Source organism: Syngnathus scovelli, chromosome 10 (assembly GCF_024217435.2).
Source record: "Syngnathus scovelli strain Florida chromosome 10, RoL_Ssco_1.2, whole genome shotgun sequence".
NCBI lineage: Eukaryota > Metazoa > Chordata > Actinopteri > Syngnathiformes > Syngnathidae > Syngnathus > Syngnathus scovelli.
Genome location: NC_090856.1, coordinates 12,126,040 through 12,145,926, shown reverse-complemented (window position 1 = coordinate 12,145,926; position 19,887 = coordinate 12,126,040). Strand labels below are relative to the sequence as shown.

Sequence of the window (19,887 nt, the reverse complement as noted above, 5' to 3'; positions counted from 1 at the left end):
TCAATGTTTGTTAGGAAATCTGACTCCGCTGACGAGAGGTTAGACTGACCCATTATATTTCTTTTTTACAAAACACAACAGAAGCAACACGGAATAGTAAAACGCAAACTCAAACTATTGAACGGACCCCACTAACTATTGAATGTCAAATTAGATACACCAACATCCGGCTGCTATAATACATGCCCCAGACATGTCCCCATCAAAGATGGCGCCAGCAAGCCAAAATGGCGCCAGCCAGCCAAGATGGCACCGCCTCGCTCTGCTATAGCTAATGATTTTCGTCTCGGAGACGACTACGACCCCGCAAAGTCAAACTATTGAATGGACCCCACTAACTATTGAATGTCAAATTAGGTGCACCAACATCCGGCTGCTATAATACAGGCCCCATACATGTCCCCATCCAAAATGGCGCCAGCAAGCCAAAATGGCGCCAGCCAACCAAGATGGCGCCGCCTCGGCTGGCGCCATCTTGGCTGTTGGCACTATCCCAGAGGAGACAGCTTAATTATATTTAAGACGGACGGTCCTAAAATTTGAAATAATTCTTTAAATAGTTTGGCTGGAAGCGGGTCGAGTAAACATGTTGTTTGTTTAGCCGCACTAACCAATTGTGTAAGCCTTTCAAGGGACACGCTTTTAAAATTTGAGAGGGTTATTGCATGATCGTCAGCGCCGGTAATCGGCGGTTTTGACTGAGCGATTGGAATGGTCATCTTGATCTCATCCCGAATGGATTCAATCTTTCGAGCGAAAAATTTCATGAACTCGTCAGCTGAGTGGAAGGAGCTATCGAGGGTCGGCTGGTGTAGTGTTAGCTTTGCCACAGTATCAAATAGGTATTTAGGATTGTTTTTATTGAGATTAATGACTTGCGAAAAATAACGAGTTTTTGCTAAGATAAGCGCATCTTTATATTTCAGGAGGCTGTCATGCCATGCCTGATGGAAAACCTCAAGTTTGGTTAAACGCCATCTGGCTCATGCTTTCTACATAATTGCTTAAGCGTACGTGTTTCATCTGTGAACCACGGAGTAGGCAATCTACGGCAAGTTTTCAGACATAGTGGCGCCACAGGGTCGATGGCATTTAACAACGTTGCATTGAATTCATTTGTAAGATTATCAATAGAGCCGATATGTGCGGGAAATATGGCAGTTGCCGGCGACAGTAACTCAGATAGCGCAGTTGCAGTCATGGAGTTAATATTACGGCTGCTATAATTGTGATTGCTCTCTTGTCTTTGACAAAGAACTAAAATTTCAAATTTTATTAAGTAATGATCAGACAAAACAGTAGTGTATGGCAGTACTGTTATATTTGAGGTTGCCAGTCCTCCGGACAATACCAGATCTAAGGTATTTCCACCTGCGATTGGCTGGCAACCGGTTCAGGGTGTCCCCCGCCTACTGCCCGATGACGGCTGGGATAGGCTCCAGCACGCCCGCGACCCCCGTGGGGACTAAGCGGTTCAGAAAATGGATGGATGGATGGAGGTATTTCCATTCTTATGCGTTGCTGCCTGTACGGCTTGCGTAAAACCAAACGTATCAGTTAAAGTCTGAAACGCCAAAGTCAGTGGCTCTGACGGTAAATTCATGTGGATATTGAAATTGCCCATGATTATTATATTATCTGCATTTGTTACTAGATCAGCCACGAATTCTGAAAATTCATCCAGGAAGCCAGAGTAACCCCCGGGTGGACGGTAAATAACAGCAAGATAAAATGACGGTAAAGCGGTGGATCGGACAGTGAGAACTTCAAATGTTTTAAATACGTTAATCGAACGAGGCCTAAATCTAAGATTGGAATTTGAGATGAGGGCGACACCCCCACCCTTTTTTCAAGGACGCGCCACATGCGAGCTCACAAAATTTGGAGGCGAGGACTCATTAAGCAGCAGCAGTTCATTAGGTTTTAACCAGGTCTCGCAAAGACCAAAAACGTTTTGATTATGTTCCGTGATGAGGTCATTAATGAGAACTGCTTTCGTATGAAGCAATATAATATTCATAAAACCGAGTTTAAGTGTAATCGGTCGATCAGGGTTCGTATCTATTGAAGGATTTTTAAACGAAATGCGAGTAAGATTGTGTTCTCTAGCACTGACATCACCTCTGAAATGTTTATTAGCGCGGTGGGACGATACGACCGTGGGAATTTGATAGTAAATATTTGTTACACATGTATTATTTTCTGAAACAGGCACAGGCACCGTTTCATCAGCGATACCGGTTGGGGTGTAGTGATTGGATTTGTCTACTACCTCAGTAGAAAGTGTGTTCACGTGTACTGTAGCACTATTCAAACTGTGATGCTCTAGTCGACACAAGGAGCTATGTGCATGCTGGAAGTCTAGCCTAGCGCTAGTTAACTTTAACTTAACAGACCCATCCTAACAGGTGGTCTAATCACCTGTGCCCCGGCCTGCTCTAAAGTGACCTGTCATGAGTGGCTCAAACAGTAATCTATATTCCTAGAGAGAGTGAAGGCGCCTTCACGGTTAGGATGAAGGCCGTCCTTCCTCAGCAGGTCGGGGTGACCCCAGAAGGAGGACCAGTTATCTATAAAATACAGTCCCTGCTTTTTACAGAACCCATCCATCCATCGATTAAGGGAGACTAATCTACTAAACTTCTCATCAGTGCCTCTCCCAGGCAGGGGGCCAGAGACAAATACTCAATGCCGACTCATCTTTCTGGCGAGATCACAAGTCCTTGCTATGTTTTTCTTTGTGATTCTTTGCCTCATCCTAACATCATTGGCGCCGACGTGTATCACTATGTCCGAGTAGCTAGTGTTGTTGGAACTACGCTGTTGACTAGGCCTATTGCGAGTCAGCTCCCTAAGATTAGCTTCTATGTCAGGTGCTCTGCCCCCAGGAATACACATTACCGTGGCTGGATTTTTAAGTGTGATGTTTCGGGTAATGGAGTCACCTATGACCAAAGTGTGAGAGCCAGTAGACCAAGATGGCTTGGGACGGCTATGCGTCTTACCTGGGTCATCGCGATTAGCAAACCGCTTGGGGCTAATGCTAACTGGGCTAGCGGGCTGACTACAGTCCATGTCTGTGTCCGCCACATCTCCTGTTATCGCACTATTCTGCTCTAGCTGGCGGACACGTCCCTCTAGCAGAGACAACCTCTCTAAGAGAAGGGTGCAGTTGGTGCACAAAGCCGTACAAACCTCTTGATCCGCAGCCATACTTTATGTGTCCAATGATCGACAGTAGGCAAACAGCCACAAAGCCTCCGCTGAGAGCCGAACAGTGACGTGGTCGATAATATAATAATATAATATAGAATAATATAATAAAAATACATTTATACAACTTCCCATTCCTTTTCAAACTGGTAGGCTCTGCCTATTTTGTGCAGTGGATTTTTTTTCTGTTTGTATCTGTTGTTTGTACAGAGTCATAGTTTGAATGACTTTCACCTTGCTTGTGCTTTTTAGTGTATTTGTCTTCATTTGATTGGTTATGTGTGGTTTGCCTGTTTGAAATGAATGAATTCAATTCAGTTCAATTCAACTTTCAGAATAGTTTTGGGTTCAATATTTCATATTTGATGGATTTAATTTTGTCATCTATTTTAGGTCTAGGGCGGCTCGGTGGCGCACTGGGTAGCACGTCCGCCTCACAGTTAGGAGGGTGCGGGTTCGATTCCACCTCCGGCCCTCCCTGTGCGGAGTTTGCATGTTCTCCCCGAGCCCGCGTGGGTTTTCTCCGGGCACTCCGGTTTCCTCCCACATCCCAAAAACATGCTTGGTAGGCCGATTGATCACTCCAAATTGTCCCTAGGTGTGAGTGCGAGTGCGAATGGTTGTTTGTCTCTGTGTGCCCTGCGATTGGCTGGCAACCGGTTCAGGGTGTCCCCCGCCTACTGCCCGATGACGTCTGGGATAGGCTCCAGCACGCCCGCGACCCCCGTGGGGACTAAGCGGTTCAGAAAATGGATGGATGGATGGATGGATGGATTTTAGGTCTATGTGTAGTCCTAAAATAGATGTCTATTTTAGGTTATGCTATAGACCTAAAATAGACGTCTAAATTAGGTTTATGTGTAGACCTAATATAGACAGTGAAGGAATGAGGTCGAAATACAAAAAGTCCTGCCTCGCTACAAAAACAGATATGCTCAAACCTCATTGAATAAAGTACATAAGCAGACAAGTATATTCACATATTAAATAAATAAAAGAAACATTTGAAGCATATAATTATACCTACACACCAAATCAATAAAGAAGACATAACTAGACATTTTTGATAAGTGGTGATGAGAAAGGTTTTTATAACTTTATGATCTGATATATATATTTCTGAGGACTTTGAAATAACAAATGACTTTTGATATATTGCCTAAATAGCTTAATGACCCTTAAGGAACTGTGGAATGCATGCCTGATGTTTTTTCTCTGAATCATGGACACGGCCAGAGTCGTCTTGACCGTTCAGTACTTGATTGTATCTTATGTTTTGACTAATGCTAGACGCCAGTTTTTGATTACTACTGAACGCTCTGCACAGAGGGAAATAGTTTGTCTAACAAAGAAAAGATACGGTTGAATGCGGTACGACAGTGTATGTCCAAGATTGGAGAAGAATGTTCACAGGAAGGTCACGTGGAGATAAAACCAGTGGGTGCCAGAAGGAGCCACCCGAGAACTCGGCCAAAGATGATCGCCAAGGCCGAGAGACGGGATGGAAGACAACAGCCCCCTCCACACACACACACACACACACCAACAGCCCCCCACCAACACACCGAATCGCCCATAACCAGCACCACTCCCATGGAAGCAGACTCTCCTTCGAACTTGCCCCACCCCGAAGACTCATCGCCCATCAATCCCAGCCCACAATGTGCTACTGAATATAAAACTGATCTAACAACCTTGGACTTTGCCTTTTCTGAATGGAGACTTTCCGCTCTTGAAGGGCCCAGCGCTGTATTGTACTTTCCTGAAAACAGAGCTTTTTGAACAAGAATTGTGATTGAACTCAACCAATCTGTCTAAGTCTAATTTCTGCTTCAGTGTCTTTGCATTTTCCTAAATCTGAAGAAATCAAACGAGCACGCAGTGAGTAAATTGGAGAACAGGTGATTGGCAAAGGCTTTTGCCGTGAGGCGCAGATAACGCGCTCCCTAAATTGTGGACAAAATCCAACAACGTCTAAATTAGGTCTACAGATAAACCTAATATAGTGTTGTTCTTCTTCCCACACTTGAAGCGTACCAAACTGAACCTTGAACTTGATTCCACTCAATAACCAGACTGTTGTTCCATTTTTTCCAATTATTTTCTTCACCCGTGATTTTCTTACAACTTGTCAATCGTTTGTTGTAGGGGTGGTCTCAGTTGTACTTAGCAGTTAGCAAGTTAGGTGAAAAACCTCAAAGACAACACAAACAAATTCCAACAGTTACCATTTTGCATATTATTTGTAAAATCAGATACACAGAAAATATCTATGGAAAGTTTTGACTTTAAATACTTATAGAAAAATAGACTGTTTTAAATGCATTCATGTAAATTCATCAAATATCAAAATACAATTTAACCATATGATGAATTTAATTGTATATTTAATAGTCATATGATAGTAAATCCAATGGATGTAAATATCAACCAACCAGTGAATCTTGAGATCTTTTTCAACCATATATATTTACAAACACCTCTTCTATAACATTACGTTTTAGCAGTAAATACTTTCAATACATTACAATCATGTGACAAATACAAGAAAAAGATGCGTGTTTTTAATTGTCTGTCTCGCCTTTATGATTGCGCACAAAGTATCCATGTATCACACGCACATTCTCTTCCCCCCCGTCTCAATGCCCAGTCAGCGCAGCATTTGTATTGGCAACTAGGAGGATTTGTGAGCTTACCGGCTGTCTGTTCAGATCTTTTGTTTCTTTTTGGTACTTTTCTGTTTTTGCTTTGTATTCCCGTGCTGCTGGCGGTGATGTTTTTTGCCCATTAGGTCTTTCCTTCTGGCGTCCTTGATTACATTCAAGTGAGTAGCGTGCGTGCGCTCAGTCAGCTGCCGTTCGCCGCGACAATCGGGTTTCAGAAATAACCACACTTCACCCGGATCAATGGTTGTTTAAAACAAAGCAATGGAATCTGTGTTCATTATTCCACGTTGACGATGGCGGCGCGCACGGACGCAGCGGCTTACGGCTCTCCACGCCAGTGCTCTTTTTTCCTTGCCTATATTTTTTTATTTTCACTCTTTGGCACACTCTGTACTGGGAATCCCAAGTACACTTTCCACTCGCTCACGGACATTGGATACCAAGCACGGATACCTATTTCAAGTGACTTTCACCGCAAGCACAACATCCCAGACGAGATTGCGAGACCGCCGGGGTCTCCGTGGATTGTTGTCGGGTCTGGGAGGCGACGCAGGCGAAGAAGAGAGAGGAAGCAAAAGCGAGGCCGTCGGTCTGGCCTAATGCTAAGGCTACGTAAACAACCGCACAAGCCGCCTCTCCCGAGCCTGTTTTTCTCCAACGCCAGATCCCTGCTGCATAAAATGGATGACCTGGATCTACAGCTCACGGGAAACCACTACGTCCGGGACTGTTGTGTGATTATTATAACCGAAACCTGGCTGCGCCCGGATATCCCCGATGCTAGCATGCAGCTAGCAAGCCGCTCCCTGCTACGCGCGGACAGAACATTGGACTCCGGTAAACGCAGAGGTGGGGGGCTTTGTATGTATGTGCACGATAACTGGTGCAACAATGCGACCATCGTAGGCAGCCACTGCTGTCCGGACCTCGAGTACATGGCAGTCAGGTGCCGGCCTTTTTTCCTCCCGAGGGAGCTAGCTGTTGTTATCGTCATTGCTGTTTACATTCCACCCGACGCTGACGTAAGCACGGCACTCTCTCTCCTGCTGAGAGCTGTGAGTGAACAACAACGGGCTCACCCTCATGGCTTCCACATTGTAGCGGGGGATTTTAACAAGGCCAACTTAGAGACTGTACTGCCGAATTTCCACCAGCACGTAAAGTGTGCTTCACGGGGTAAGAACACCCTGGACCATGTCTACACCAACATCAAACATGCATACAGAGCTATCCCCCTCCCCCACCTCGGGCAATCAGACCATCTGTCCCTCCTGCTCTTCCCTGCCTACACCCCCCTCAGACGCAAACTCAGACCCACCATAAGGACCATCACCTCCTGGCCTGAGGATGCACTCCACAAACTCAAAGACTGTTTTCAACGGACAGACTGGGACCTGTTCGACCACCAGGAGCTGGGGACACACACAGACACAGTTCTAGGCTACATCCAGTTCTGCGCCAGCAATGTGACTGTGACCAAAACCATCCGGGTCTTCCCTAACCAGAAACCCTGGATGTGCAGCCAGGTCCGCTCTCTCCTCAGAGCCCGCGACACCGCCTTCAGGTCAGGAGACAGAGCTCTGTACAGCGCTGCCAGAGCTGAGCTGAGGAGAGGAGTCAAACGGGCGAAAGCGGACCACAGACAACGCATCGAGTCCCACCTGTCCAGCAACAACGGTGTGGCAGGGCATCCAGGAGATCACCAACTTCAGGGGCAGTGCCGCTCAAGTCGAAGACCAAGGCGCACAGCTGGCAGAGGAGCTAAACAGCTTCTTTGCTCGGTTTGGAACATCCCAGCAGCACTCCCCTGTCCCTGCCCTGCCCCCTCCCCCACCCAGCTCTGACATCACTCCATTCACTGTTCAGGAGCACAAGGTCAGAAAGGTGCTCCTTGCAGTGAATCCCAGAAAGGCCGCAAGCCCGGATGGGGTCCCCGGCAAGGTGCTGAGGGCATGCGCTGAGGAGCTCGCCCCCACCTTCACCACGATCTTCAACCGCTCCCTGGCCCTAGCAACCGTCCCGCCCTGCCTGAAAACCTCAACCATCATCCCAGTGCCGAAGAAGTCAGCCATCTCTAGCCTGAACGATTACCGACCAGTGGCCCTCACTCCGGTGATCATGAAGTGCTTTGAGAGGCTGGTTCTTCAGCACATCAAGGATTATCTTCCCCCACATCTCGACCCCCACCAGTTTGCATACCGGACCAACAGATCCACAGAGGACGCCATCGCCGTAGCCCTCCATTGTGCGGTGAACCACCTGGAGCAGCAGCGGAGCTATGTCCGGATGCTCTTTGTGGATTACAGTTCGGCATTCAACACCATCCTCCCGGACAGACTCACCACAAAGCTGGACACTCTCGGACTCCCCTCTCTCACATGTGCCTGGATTAATGACTTTCTGACCAACCGACTCCAGGCTGTGAGAGTTGGCTCCCGCCTCTCCTCCACCCGTACGCTGAGCATCGGCTCCCCACAGGGCTGTGTGTTGAGCCCCCTCCTCTTCTGCCTCTACACTCACGATTGCAGACCGGCTCACAACCACAACCGGATTGTCAAGTTCGCCGACGATACCACTGTGGTCGGTCTCATCTCCAATGGCGATGAGGTAGCCTACAGAGAGGAGGTCCTGGAGCTGGTCGACTGGTGCTCTGAGAACAATCTCGCTTTGAACACCAAGAAGACCAACGAGCTCATCATAGACTTCAGAAGGCACAGCCCTGAGCCAACTCCCCTCTTCATCAACGGCGAGCAGGTGGAGAGGGTCCACAGCACCAAGTACCTGGGCGTCCACATCTCTGACCGGATCTCCTGGTCAGAGAACATCACCGCCATCGTCAAGAAGGCTCAGCAGCGGTTACACTTCCTGAGAGTCCTCAGGAGGTACAACCTCAACACCGACCTGTTGCTGACCTTCTACCGATCTTCCATTGAGAGTCTACTAACCTACTGCATCGTAGTATAGTTCGGCAGCTCCACCGCCGCTGACAGAGAGAAGCTGCAGAGAGTGGTGAAGGCAGCCCAGAGGATCATCGGCCACCCTCTCCCCTCCCTGACGGACATCTACACTACCCGCTGCCTCAGCAGGGCTAAGGCCATCTCAGCGGACAGCTCCCACCCTGGCTCCGCCCTGTTTGACCTGTTGCCCTCTGGAAGACGCTACAGGCAAATGAAGACCAGGACAAACAGACTCAAAAACAGTTTCTTTCCCCAAGCCATAGCCGCCCTCAACTCCAGCCGACACTGATGACACTTTCCTCCTGCACTACTACTGCACTTTGTCCGCACTACTGTTTCCGATTATTCATCTACTTTTCTACTAGTCGATTACTTGACTATGTTACTCGTATCTACCTCATGCACTGGATGGAGGTCTCCAATTTCATTGTACTATGTAGAATGACAATAAAGGTTTTCTGATTTCTGATTTATTTATACAACCTACAGCTGGTATATGGTTTAATATTTCATATTTAATGGATTTAAATTTGTCGTCTATTTTAGGTCTATATGTAGACCTACAAACCGGATTCAGTTGAAGTTGGGAAATTGTGTAAAATGTAAATAAAAACAAAATACAACGATTTGAAAATATTTCTCAACCCATATTCAATTGAATACCTTACAAAGACAACATATTTAATGTTCAAACTGATAAGAACAGTTTAAGAACAACATTTCTCAAAGCAAAACTGCAAGGAATTTAGGGATTTCAACATCTACGGTCCATAATATCATCAAAAGGTTCAGAGAATCTGGTGAAATCACTGCACGTAAGCGCCACGGCCGGAAACCAAGACTGAATGACCGTGACCTTTGATCCCTCAGACGGCACTGCCTTTAAAACTGACATGAGTGTGTAAAGAATATCACCAAATGGGCTCAGGAAAACTTCAGAAAACCACTGTCAGCAAATACAGTTCGCCACGACATCAGTAAGTGCGGGTTAAAACTCTACCATGCAAAGCAAAAGACGCTTATGAACAACATCCAGAAACGCCGCCGGGATCTCTGGCCCTGAGCTCATGTCAAATGGACTAATGCACAATGGAAAAGTGTTTTGTGGTCTGATGAGTCCACTTTTCAAATTGGTTTTGGAAACACTGGACGTGGTGTCCTCCGGACCAAAGAAGAAGCGGACCATCCGGACTGTTATCAACGCAAATTTCAAAAGCCACCATCTGTGATGGTATGGGGGTGCATTCGGTCCCATGGCATGGGTGACTTACATTTCTGTAAAGGCAACATAAATGCTGAAAAGTACATACAGATTTTGGAGCAACATATGCTGCCATTCAAGCGACGTCTCTTTCATGGACGCCGCTGCTTATTTCAGCAAGATAATGCCAAGCCACATTCTGCACGTGTTACAATAGCGTGGCTTTGAAGTAAAAGAGTCCAGGTTCTCCCCTGGCCCGCTTGCAGTCAAGACCTGTCTCCCATTGAAAATGTGTGGCACATTATGAAGCGTAAAATACGACAGGGAAGACCCCGGACTGTTGAACAACTGAAGCGGTTCATCAAGCAAGAATGGGAAAGAATTCCACATGAGAAGCTAAGAGAATCAGTCTCCTTTTGCAAAATGTTTATTGAGTGTTATTAAGAGGAAAGGTGATATTACGAAGTGGTAAACATGCCCTTTCCCAACTTCTACTGCACGTGTTGCAGCCATGAAATTCTAAGTTAATTATTATTTGAAAAATAAAATAAACTTTGAGTTTGAGCATTAAATATGTTGTCTTTGTAGTGTATTCAATTGAATATAGGATGAAAAAGATTTTCAAATCATTGCTGTTGGAATAATTGTTTTCGCAGAAGCGCTGGTCGGCCTGAACCGGAGGTCTCATACCTTCACTCAAGCCAACATATCTGTCTAGCTTTAAGGAGTTCTTATACTCCCTTCCTTTTCTTATCTGTGAGAGGCCCTCACTAGTTATGAACAGAACACCTTTGTTCTTTGTTAGTTCAAGAGAAGTTCTATCTCTTTCATACTTTGTAGCTTCTATTCATAAATTGTTGTTGACCGGGACAGTTTTTAAGTTATCCCATATTTACTCAATGTTTGGTTAAGTAGACTTCATGCAAGTTATCTCACATCTACTTAACGTTTGTTGGAGTGTATGCACGAGAGGTATCTGATGATTTACTCATCATTATTATTGTGTGAAACGTAGCAAGAAAGTCTAGAGCATTGTTTTACAGGGACACGGCATCCAGGTTTGGAGATCGCAGCCGAGAACGAGGCTGCCAACCACCTAAGAACAGACTCTGCATTCCTGGGGTCACGATCGGCCAAGGCCATGCGGCCTCGCACCACACAACATTGTTAGCTAGTTAATCAGCGTTGCTACAGCCACAATCTCCCGTCCCTTTAGTGTAGCAACGCCTCTTGTAACCAGGGCAACCCAAAATAAAAAGAGGAGATAGCGGAAGAGGAGCTCAGAATTGGTGGAGGACTGTAACTGGGCCTTCTACGTAATTCTCCTCGCGAGCAAAAGGAATACTGGTTGTCTTCTCCTCTTTGTTTCCAGCATGTGGATTAATGTCTGATGGTGTTTAGACCTGACAATTGCATTTTGTTTTTATTTACATTTTATACAATTTACCAACTTCAACCGAATCCGGTTTGTAATTTAGACGTCTATTTTAGGTCTGTATATAGATAGATGTAATTTAGACGTCTATTTTAGGTCTATAAAATAACCTAAAATAGACGTCTATATCAGGTTACAGAAATAACCAATTCACATGTACGGATCAATATGCTTGTTAAACACAAATCCAAACAACTTCTGTACATTATTTATACAACTTATAGCTGGTTCAGACTTAAAAATTTTGAAATATGATATTTGATGTTTTTAATTTAGACGTCTATTTTAAGTCTATACCGAGACCAATTTTAGACATCTAAATTAGGTCTACACATAGACCAGACGTCTAATAGATAGAGGGTTAGGGTTAGATAATACATATAGATACACGACTGTATCTCTCGTGCATACCAAGTTGTACCAGTGCTACACATTTCAAGCAAAACTCCTCAAAGACCTCCTGTAAGGACTCAAGTAGTTTGGTTCAAGTGGAAAACAAAGAGTCACATACATCATCTGGATAATGAGACAATGAGTAGCTTAATTGTTAAGGAGTGAAAAATGATAAAATCAACGCTCTAGCGCGCATGACAATTTACTCTCTGAATTAAAACTCACTCTTTTTGAGGAATTGTTGGGTCTAAATACGATTAGACATTAAATCACTCACTGGAATGAAGAGGAGAAGACAACCAGAACAGGTTTACTCGCGAGGAGAACGATAGCAATCTCAGTTACAACCTCCATCAGTTCTGCCCCTCTTTTTAATGTTATGGTTGCCCTGGTTACAGAGGCGTTGCTACACTAAGGGAGGGGGGATTGTGTCTGTAGCAACGCTGATTAGCAAAAGAATGTAGTGTGGTGTGAATTAGCACTTCGTTGTTGGCTCGTGACCCCCCGCAGTGGCCGTCCCCAGCCGTCTTCCCTCACAGTTGGCTGACTCGTCCTCAACTGTGATCAAATACCTTGAAGCACGTTGATTGCCGCTTTGCTGTGGAACAAATGCAACTAGACCTTTGCTAACTTTATCTACTTGGTAAATTAACACATAATAATAATAAGTAACTTGTCCTAAACACTTCAACACACATTAAGCCAACGTGAGGTAACTGGTATGCAGTTCCTTAAACAAACATTGAGTAAATATGGGATAACATTTATGCAACTACTTCTAACTGTATGTAACCCTTAACAAAGAAAAACAGGTCTGATAAACTACAATCTATGAACCAAACCTATATCTAAATGAAAAGAAATGAAGTTCCTGTGAATCAAAGAAAGATCATGTCACCTATGCAAATAAGCCCTGCTCATTGTTAGTGAAGGCCTCTTACGGGAACGAAAACACACAGACAACATAAGGACAGGAAGGATACAAACGGCTGACAGGGATCAAAAGACATCCCTATCACTAAAAAGGAAGAGCCTAGATAAAAGGAAAGATAAACTCGTAAAGGCGAGGCCTCCAGGTCTGGCAGGCCAAAGCTTCACTTAAAATTATTCCAACAGGAATTATCATCTTGGAGTTATAATGGCACAAACAACAGATGAATTGAGTAGATTTCCATTGCTGAAAGTCTAACACTTTTGATTTTGTTGTGTAGAATACGTGCCTGCAGTATACTTGCGCACACGTGCACGTCGTGTACGTGTAGTGGCCCAAAGTGGGAAAATCATCTGGATACAAGTGGAATGTGCAGAAGGAGGGACAGAGGGGGCCCAGCAGAGGCGTGTGTGTGCGTGCGTGCGTGCGAGAGAGAGAGAGAGAGAGAGAGAGAGAGAGAGAGAGAGAGAGAGAGAGAGAGAGAGAGAGAGAGAGAGAGAGAGAGAGAGAGAGAGAGAGAGAGAGAGCTTGGAAAAGTTAAAGTTTGAACTTCCTGTCTGCTTAGGGACTCGCTAAACGAAGGACGAGCGGCTCGCTCGGCCTTGTTGACTTTGTCAGTCGGGATCGAGAAGCACCCGCTGCTCGTTCGTGCGCGAGCCAATCACAGCAACGACAGACAGGTAAGCGACCGCGAGCATTCTCGGCGTGGCACCAAGTTGGCGTGGACTACCGCTTCCTCGCCTCCTGCCGTGCATGCCGTCACCTGACTTGAGCAAAGCAGTCGTCCACAAGCTGCTGGCGTCCACGTCACGTTGCAAAGGACAAACAAAGGCGTCGTGTCACGTGTCAAACTTCTGCCTAATACACTGAGATGAAGTTATAATGACCGAATAAAGCTGCGTGAAGCCAGAAAGGCCAAGTGGCAAGATGACAAGAGAGCTGAGAGAACCGAGGTCGTGTGAGAAGATGGGAGAAGTGAAAAACAAAGCTATGCAGTGACCAAGCAAGTGATGCCAAGAGACAAAATGTGACAAATTGACAAAGTTAGCCAACGTGAAAAACAAGATGACAGACACGAAGGCCAAAATGTGGCAGTCAAGTGTTGAGAAGGTGCAGAGCAAAAGGACAAAAGAGGGGGGGGAAAACCACGTTGTTCTGGTGCTCTTGCCATCTTTTGTCTCGCTTTTCTTGAGGGCTCACTGTAGGCCCTTCTTTAGTTGTCCCGCCGTCTTTTTTTTTTTTTGTAGTCATGTTAGTCTCTTGAATTTGCCTTCTTCAAAAAGCACAAACATGACTATTAGTGACCATCCAAGCACGTCTGTCAAAGCACACGAATTAGCAGTCATGCCAAATTAGCCATAAACCATCAGTGACAACAGTGATTGACATATCTGAATGATGACATCGCAACGTTTATCCTTTGGTGTAAACATATTTGTCCTCATGAATGTAATCCGACGACTGAGAGTCGAGAAAAGGGGTTGTTTACGGTAATGTGTGAATTTGAGCAAATATGTGATAAACAGGTGGGAAATGCTAGAATAATTGTTTTTGCAGAAGCGCTGGTCGGCCTGAACCGGAGGTCTCATATCTTCGCTCAAGCCAACATATCTGTCTAGCTTTAAGGAGTTCTTATACTCCCTTCCTTTTCTTATCTGTGAGAGGCCCTCACTAGTATGAACAGAACACCTTTGTTCTTTGTTTAGTTCAAGAGAAGTTCTCTCTCTTTCATACTTTGTAGCTTCTATTCATAAATTGTTGTTGACCAGGACAGTTTTTAAGTCATCCCATATTTACTCAATGTTTGTAATGACATTTGTATTGGTCCTTCGAGCCGGATGCCAATACACCTGAGGATTCCAGCGGGTGCCAGTGGAGATCTGGAAAGTCCGCACGCGGCAGGACCTCCCTAGTTGGGGTCCTAGAATCCTTTTCAAAGGCTGGCTGTCTGCTCGTCAGCTGGGATCTGAAGGTTGAAGGCAATCCGAGGTACAGAGGTGAAGAGAACCAGAGGGTGAGTTTGTTTTTGTTTAAAAGAAAGGTTTTGGCCGAAGGCTCGATGCCCTATGAAAGTCCAAGGACAGAAAAGAGAGGTCCGGTTCTAAAGGTACCAAAACGGAGCGGTCCGTTTAAAAGGACAGAGGTGTCCGACGGAGAGGTCCGTCTAAAAAGGTCAGCGGAGTCGGCGGGAAGCCGAAAATTCCGTAAAACTGTATGAATGAGAGTGTGAATGGGAATACATATCACTAGATATAGTATTCCATATTAAAGCAGTGGGGAGCACATAACGTGGTTCTGTGGACGCAATAGGCAAGGATTCTCCACCAGAACGCTGGTTGAAGTGAGAATCACCACAGGATCTTTTCGTTATCCCACTGGAAACACCCGACTTTAGAAACCCCTATGGTTTTACAGTTGGGACTAAATTGATTAAAATGGGGAACTTGCAGAGCAAAAATAATGCCCGAGATACATTACAATGTAAAGATTGGAAAATAATTGAAAGACAGGAGCCTGATCGAATTAAAAATCTACATAAACGGATAAAAAAAATACCAATTTGAGGGAGAACTAGAAGAAGTACAAGAGCGGGAGGAGAAAACACAGGCTACAAATTCAAAACAAAAGATCATAGAGAAGTTGTATCCGCAAATACATGACACACACAAAATTGAGGAATCACCTCCTCCTTATGGGTTGACAGACAGAGCCACTAGGCAGAAAAGCCCGCTAGAGATGAATTGGTCAAAGAAAATGGGAGCAGACTATCGATTGAGACCTAAAACCAAAATTTTGCTTTCAGCCCCATTCACTGAAGACACGAATATTGAAGATTCAGAATTAACTCCAAACATGCCACTATATCCAATGATACAAGTGGCCAACCCAAATTATGAACCAGGTAATAAACAAATTCACCCCAGGGTGGTAATGGTCGACAGAACATGGACAATAGAGGAGATAAGGCAAGTGGAAGGGCTGATTAACCAGGTACGCAACAGATATAGTATGAGAGCAAACTATACAGAAATAGGGAGAACAAAGCAAAATGATAATGAAACCTTTGACGAATATCGAGTGCGCATGACAGAAGTGTTTAAAATACACAGTGGACTGGTAGAAGATAATGCACCCCAAGGTGCTTATCAGCAACAATTAAAAAATGCCATCCACGTAGGGTCCAAGCCAGCAATACAAATTAGGGTGACCAAAAATCATATCGGAATGAACAATGGAACTTTGGAGAAATACATATATCGCCCTCCATGCAGAAAAAGTAGTAAAGGATAAACAAAACCAAAAGAAAGCATCAAAAGACACTTTTCTGGTAGACCAGGATAGTGACACTTTTTACCAAAATGCAGGCAGAGGACAGAAAGGCCAGAGAGGGCGAGCAATGTCTAACAGAGAAGGCTTTAGAGGCCAAGGAAAAGGAGTTGTGCAAAATAAATGGAAAATAATTACAAATAGCTTCTAAAAGTTAAATAGAGAATAAATCAGACAAGTAAGACGAACAAAAAGGTGTGTTCTTAGTGGGATCTATGTGGTCTTATATGTTGTGCGTCATCCTTTTGTGCTGGTGTGTCACGGTCGGGTGTGTAGCATGGAGCAGGACGACCAAGTGCAGCTTGGACCAGGGTTTATTGAAGCGACTCAAAATACAGACTCGGTAAACTGACATGACTTAAACAATAACTTGACTGACTGACCGGGACGTGGAACAAGAAGACAGCAGGACATGATGGCACCAAGACAGGACGACAACACCGAACGACAGCAACCAAAACCAAAACCAATACCAAAACCAATACCAATACCAATGATCCGACAGGGAGAGAGGGGCAGACAGGACTTTTATACAAGACAGGTAACGAGAGGCAGGTGGGAACAATCACACTGATCATGGGCACACAGGAGGGGAGGGGCGAGCACACAGACAGAAACCAAGACAACAGACACATAGTGGAGCAGTTGGGGACGAGACGTGACAGTACCCCCCCCACAAGGGACGTCTCCCGACGTCCCAAAAAAAAAAAAAAAAACTAGGGGAACCGAACCGCACCGCACTCGGGCGGCAACTTGGAGAACCGAACCGCACCGCACTCGGGCGGCGACTTGGGGAACCGAACCGCACCGCACTCGGGCGGCGACTTGGGGAACTGAACCGCACCGCACTCGGGCGGCGACTTGGGGAACCGAACCGCACCGCACTCGGGCGGCGACTTGGGAAACCGAACCGCACCGCACTCGGGCGGCGACTTGGGGAACCGAACCGCACCGCACTCGGGCGGCGACTTGGGGAACCGAACCGCACCGCACTCGGGCGGCGACTTGGGGAACCGAACCGCACCGCACTTGGGCGGCGACTTGGGGAACCGAACCGCACTCTGGCGGCAACTGCGGGGACAGATCCGCACTCTGGCGGCGACTGCGGGGACAGATCCGCACTCTGGCGGCGACTGCGGGGACAGATCCGCACTCTGGCGGTGACTGCGGGGACAGAACCGCACTCTGGCGGCGTTTTCGGGGACAGATCCGCACTCGGGCGGTGACTTCGGGGACAGAGCCGCACTCGGGCGGTGACCTAGGGGACAGAGCCGCACTCGGGCGGTGACCTAGGGGACAGAGCCGCACTCGGGCGGTGACCTAGGGGACAGAGCCGCACTCGGGCGGTGACCTAGGGGACAGAGCCGCACTCGGGCGGTGACCTAGGGGACAGAGCCGCACTCTGGCGGTGACCTAGGGGACAGAGCCGCACTCTGGCGGTGACTTGGGGAACAGAACCGCGCTCGGGCAGCGACTTGGGGAACACAACCGCCCTGGGGCGGCGACTTGGGAAGTCTGTACCGCGATCGGCGGCCACTCACAAAGTCCGTACAGTGATCGGCGACATTCGGAAGGCGGGGCTGTGCGCGGCGGCAAGAGCCATCACGCGCCGCAGCAGTGGGAGTGGAGCCAGGGACGATCGCGGGTCCGACGCAGCTGGCTTGGATGTCTGGCGACGTTCGCGGGTCCTGCGACGCTGGGGTGGAGCCCGATGGCGGCCGTGAGTCTGATGACGCCGGGAGGCACTCCAACGGCGGCCGTGGGTCCGGCGTCGCGGCACCAGAGTCCGATCGCGGCCGCAAAGCCGCTGGCGCCAGAAGCACTCCGATGGCGGCCGCGGGTCCGGCGTCGCGGCAGCGAAGTCCGACGACGGTCGCAGAGGCGATGGTGCCGGGAGGAACTCCGATGGCGGCCGTGAGTCCGGCGTTGCTGGAGCAAGATCCGATGGCAGCTGCAAGCCCATGGCGCTGGAACAAGCTCGGACGACGATCGGGCGTCGCAGCGGGAGCTGGTGGTGGAGGGGGGTCCAAGCGCTGGTCGTTGTGATGGTCGGATCATTCTGTCACGGTCGGGTGTGTAGCATGGAGCAGGACGACCAAGTGCAGCTTGGACCAGGGTTTATTGAAGCAACTCAAAATACAGACTCGGTAAACTGACATGACTTAAACAATAACTTGACTGACTGACCGGGACGTGGAACAAGAAGACAGCAGGACATGATGGCACCAAGACAGGACGACAACACCGAACGACAGCAACCAAAACCAAAACCAATACCAATACCAAAACCAATACCAATACCAATGATCCGACAGGGAGAGAGGGGCAGACAGGACTTTTATACAAGACAGGTAACGAGAGGCAGGTGGGAACAATCACACTGATCATGGGCACACAGGAGGGGAGGGGCGAGCACACAGACAGAAACCAAGACAACAGACACATAGTGGAGCAGTTGGGGACGAGACGTGACATGGTGTGTGTGTGTGCGCGCAGAGGATCCTCATGAGTGGGTGTGTATATGAATGTGTGTGAGTGAGATGTGTGTTCTATGGAAGAAATCAGTAATGGAGAATGTTTAGGAGGCTTTTGAGCGATAATAGGGAAATTGAGAAGTGGACAATGGTGTGTTTAAGTTGGTTAGAGAAACTAAGATGAGCAAGGTGTGGCAGTAGAGAAAATAAGGCGTGTTTGCAATAGAGAAAATAAGACGTGTGTGGCAGAAAGTTACTAGAACGGTGGCTTGATAGGATGAGAATAAGAGACAACAAATGTTGTGTAGAAGACATTGAAAGATGTCGAATGTGAACATGATGAAGGGCGCAACAGCAAAGTTGGCCTGCCCTTTGAGAGGTTGAAACTGATGAGCGTGCCTGCACTCGCGCGTAGTCGCGGGTCTGGGCTGTGCGCGTGGGCCTGTGCTATGCTCGTGCAGGCGGTGGGCCGGCATCATGATTGTTGCAGGAAATGGCCAGCCTGTAACCGGTCAACATTGATGCCGCGTCCCCCCTCGCACGGGGGCTGCTATGGCTGCGGGCGGGGCAGGGACAGTGTGAGTTTCTCAGTGAATGTTTGAAGCAGAGTGATGATTAAGGAAGATGTGACAACATTTGCATGAAGGATAAAAGGCACTGATGAGGAAAAAACTTCTAACCAAAACGTCAAAATAGAGGATGACGTTTGCGCAGCGTTGTTTGTTGGTATTGTTTGTGAGCTGTGTCTCTGCTGTAAGTTTAACGTGTTGTCAGTGTGCTGTCAGTGTTATGTGTTAAAAGGATGAAATTGGCTAATGAAGAATTCGCTAGACTGTAGTCTCTCTGATTTGCACCGCAAAACAAAAGCAATTTTGAAAAAATAAGAAGAGAAGAAAGGCAAGCAATTTTTTGTGGGCAGAAACTGGTCCACACTGCATTAATGCCTAGTGTTAGAGTTGTGCACACTCCAACTTATTTTGCAAGAACCAAACAGGAGACAAGTAAGTCCTTTTAAGCACCTGCAGGTGGAGAGTCTATTCGTCGCTGTGTGGACAGCGATGATCGAATGAAGTCTGACTCAGGCCTCCCGCAGGAGCATTTTTATTGAGAGAAACAGAGTGGGGGTTGAGAGTGGGGGTCAGAGTAGACAGGATAGGGCCGAAGCCCCTGGTCTGCTGATCAAAGCACAGCGGGGGTCTTTCACGATGTTGTGTAAACAAAACAACTTTGATTGCTTCCTCTGCAGCTAGTCAATCAGTTCAAAAGATCTTAGCACTTTGTTCTACTACT

General features: G+C 46.9%; 2 long non-coding RNA genes across 2 annotated transcripts in view; one reads left to right on the top strand and one right to left on the bottom strand.

The window, feature by feature from the left end:
* LOC125975602 (uncharacterized) overlaps window positions 1–19,887 on the bottom strand; it is a 59,491-nt gene that overhangs the window by 16,664 nt on the left and 22,940 nt on the right. The gene's annotated exons all lie outside the window — the stretch shown is intronic.
* The window catches only part of LOC137840685 (uncharacterized), a 28,654-nt gene continuing 21,867 nt past the window's right edge, over window positions 13,101–19,887 (top strand). Inside the window, exon 1 of the long non-coding RNA XR_011087588.1 lies at window positions 13,101–13,476. This is a non-coding gene — a long non-coding RNA (uncharacterized lncRNA). The remainder of the gene's footprint in view (window positions 13,477–19,887) is intronic.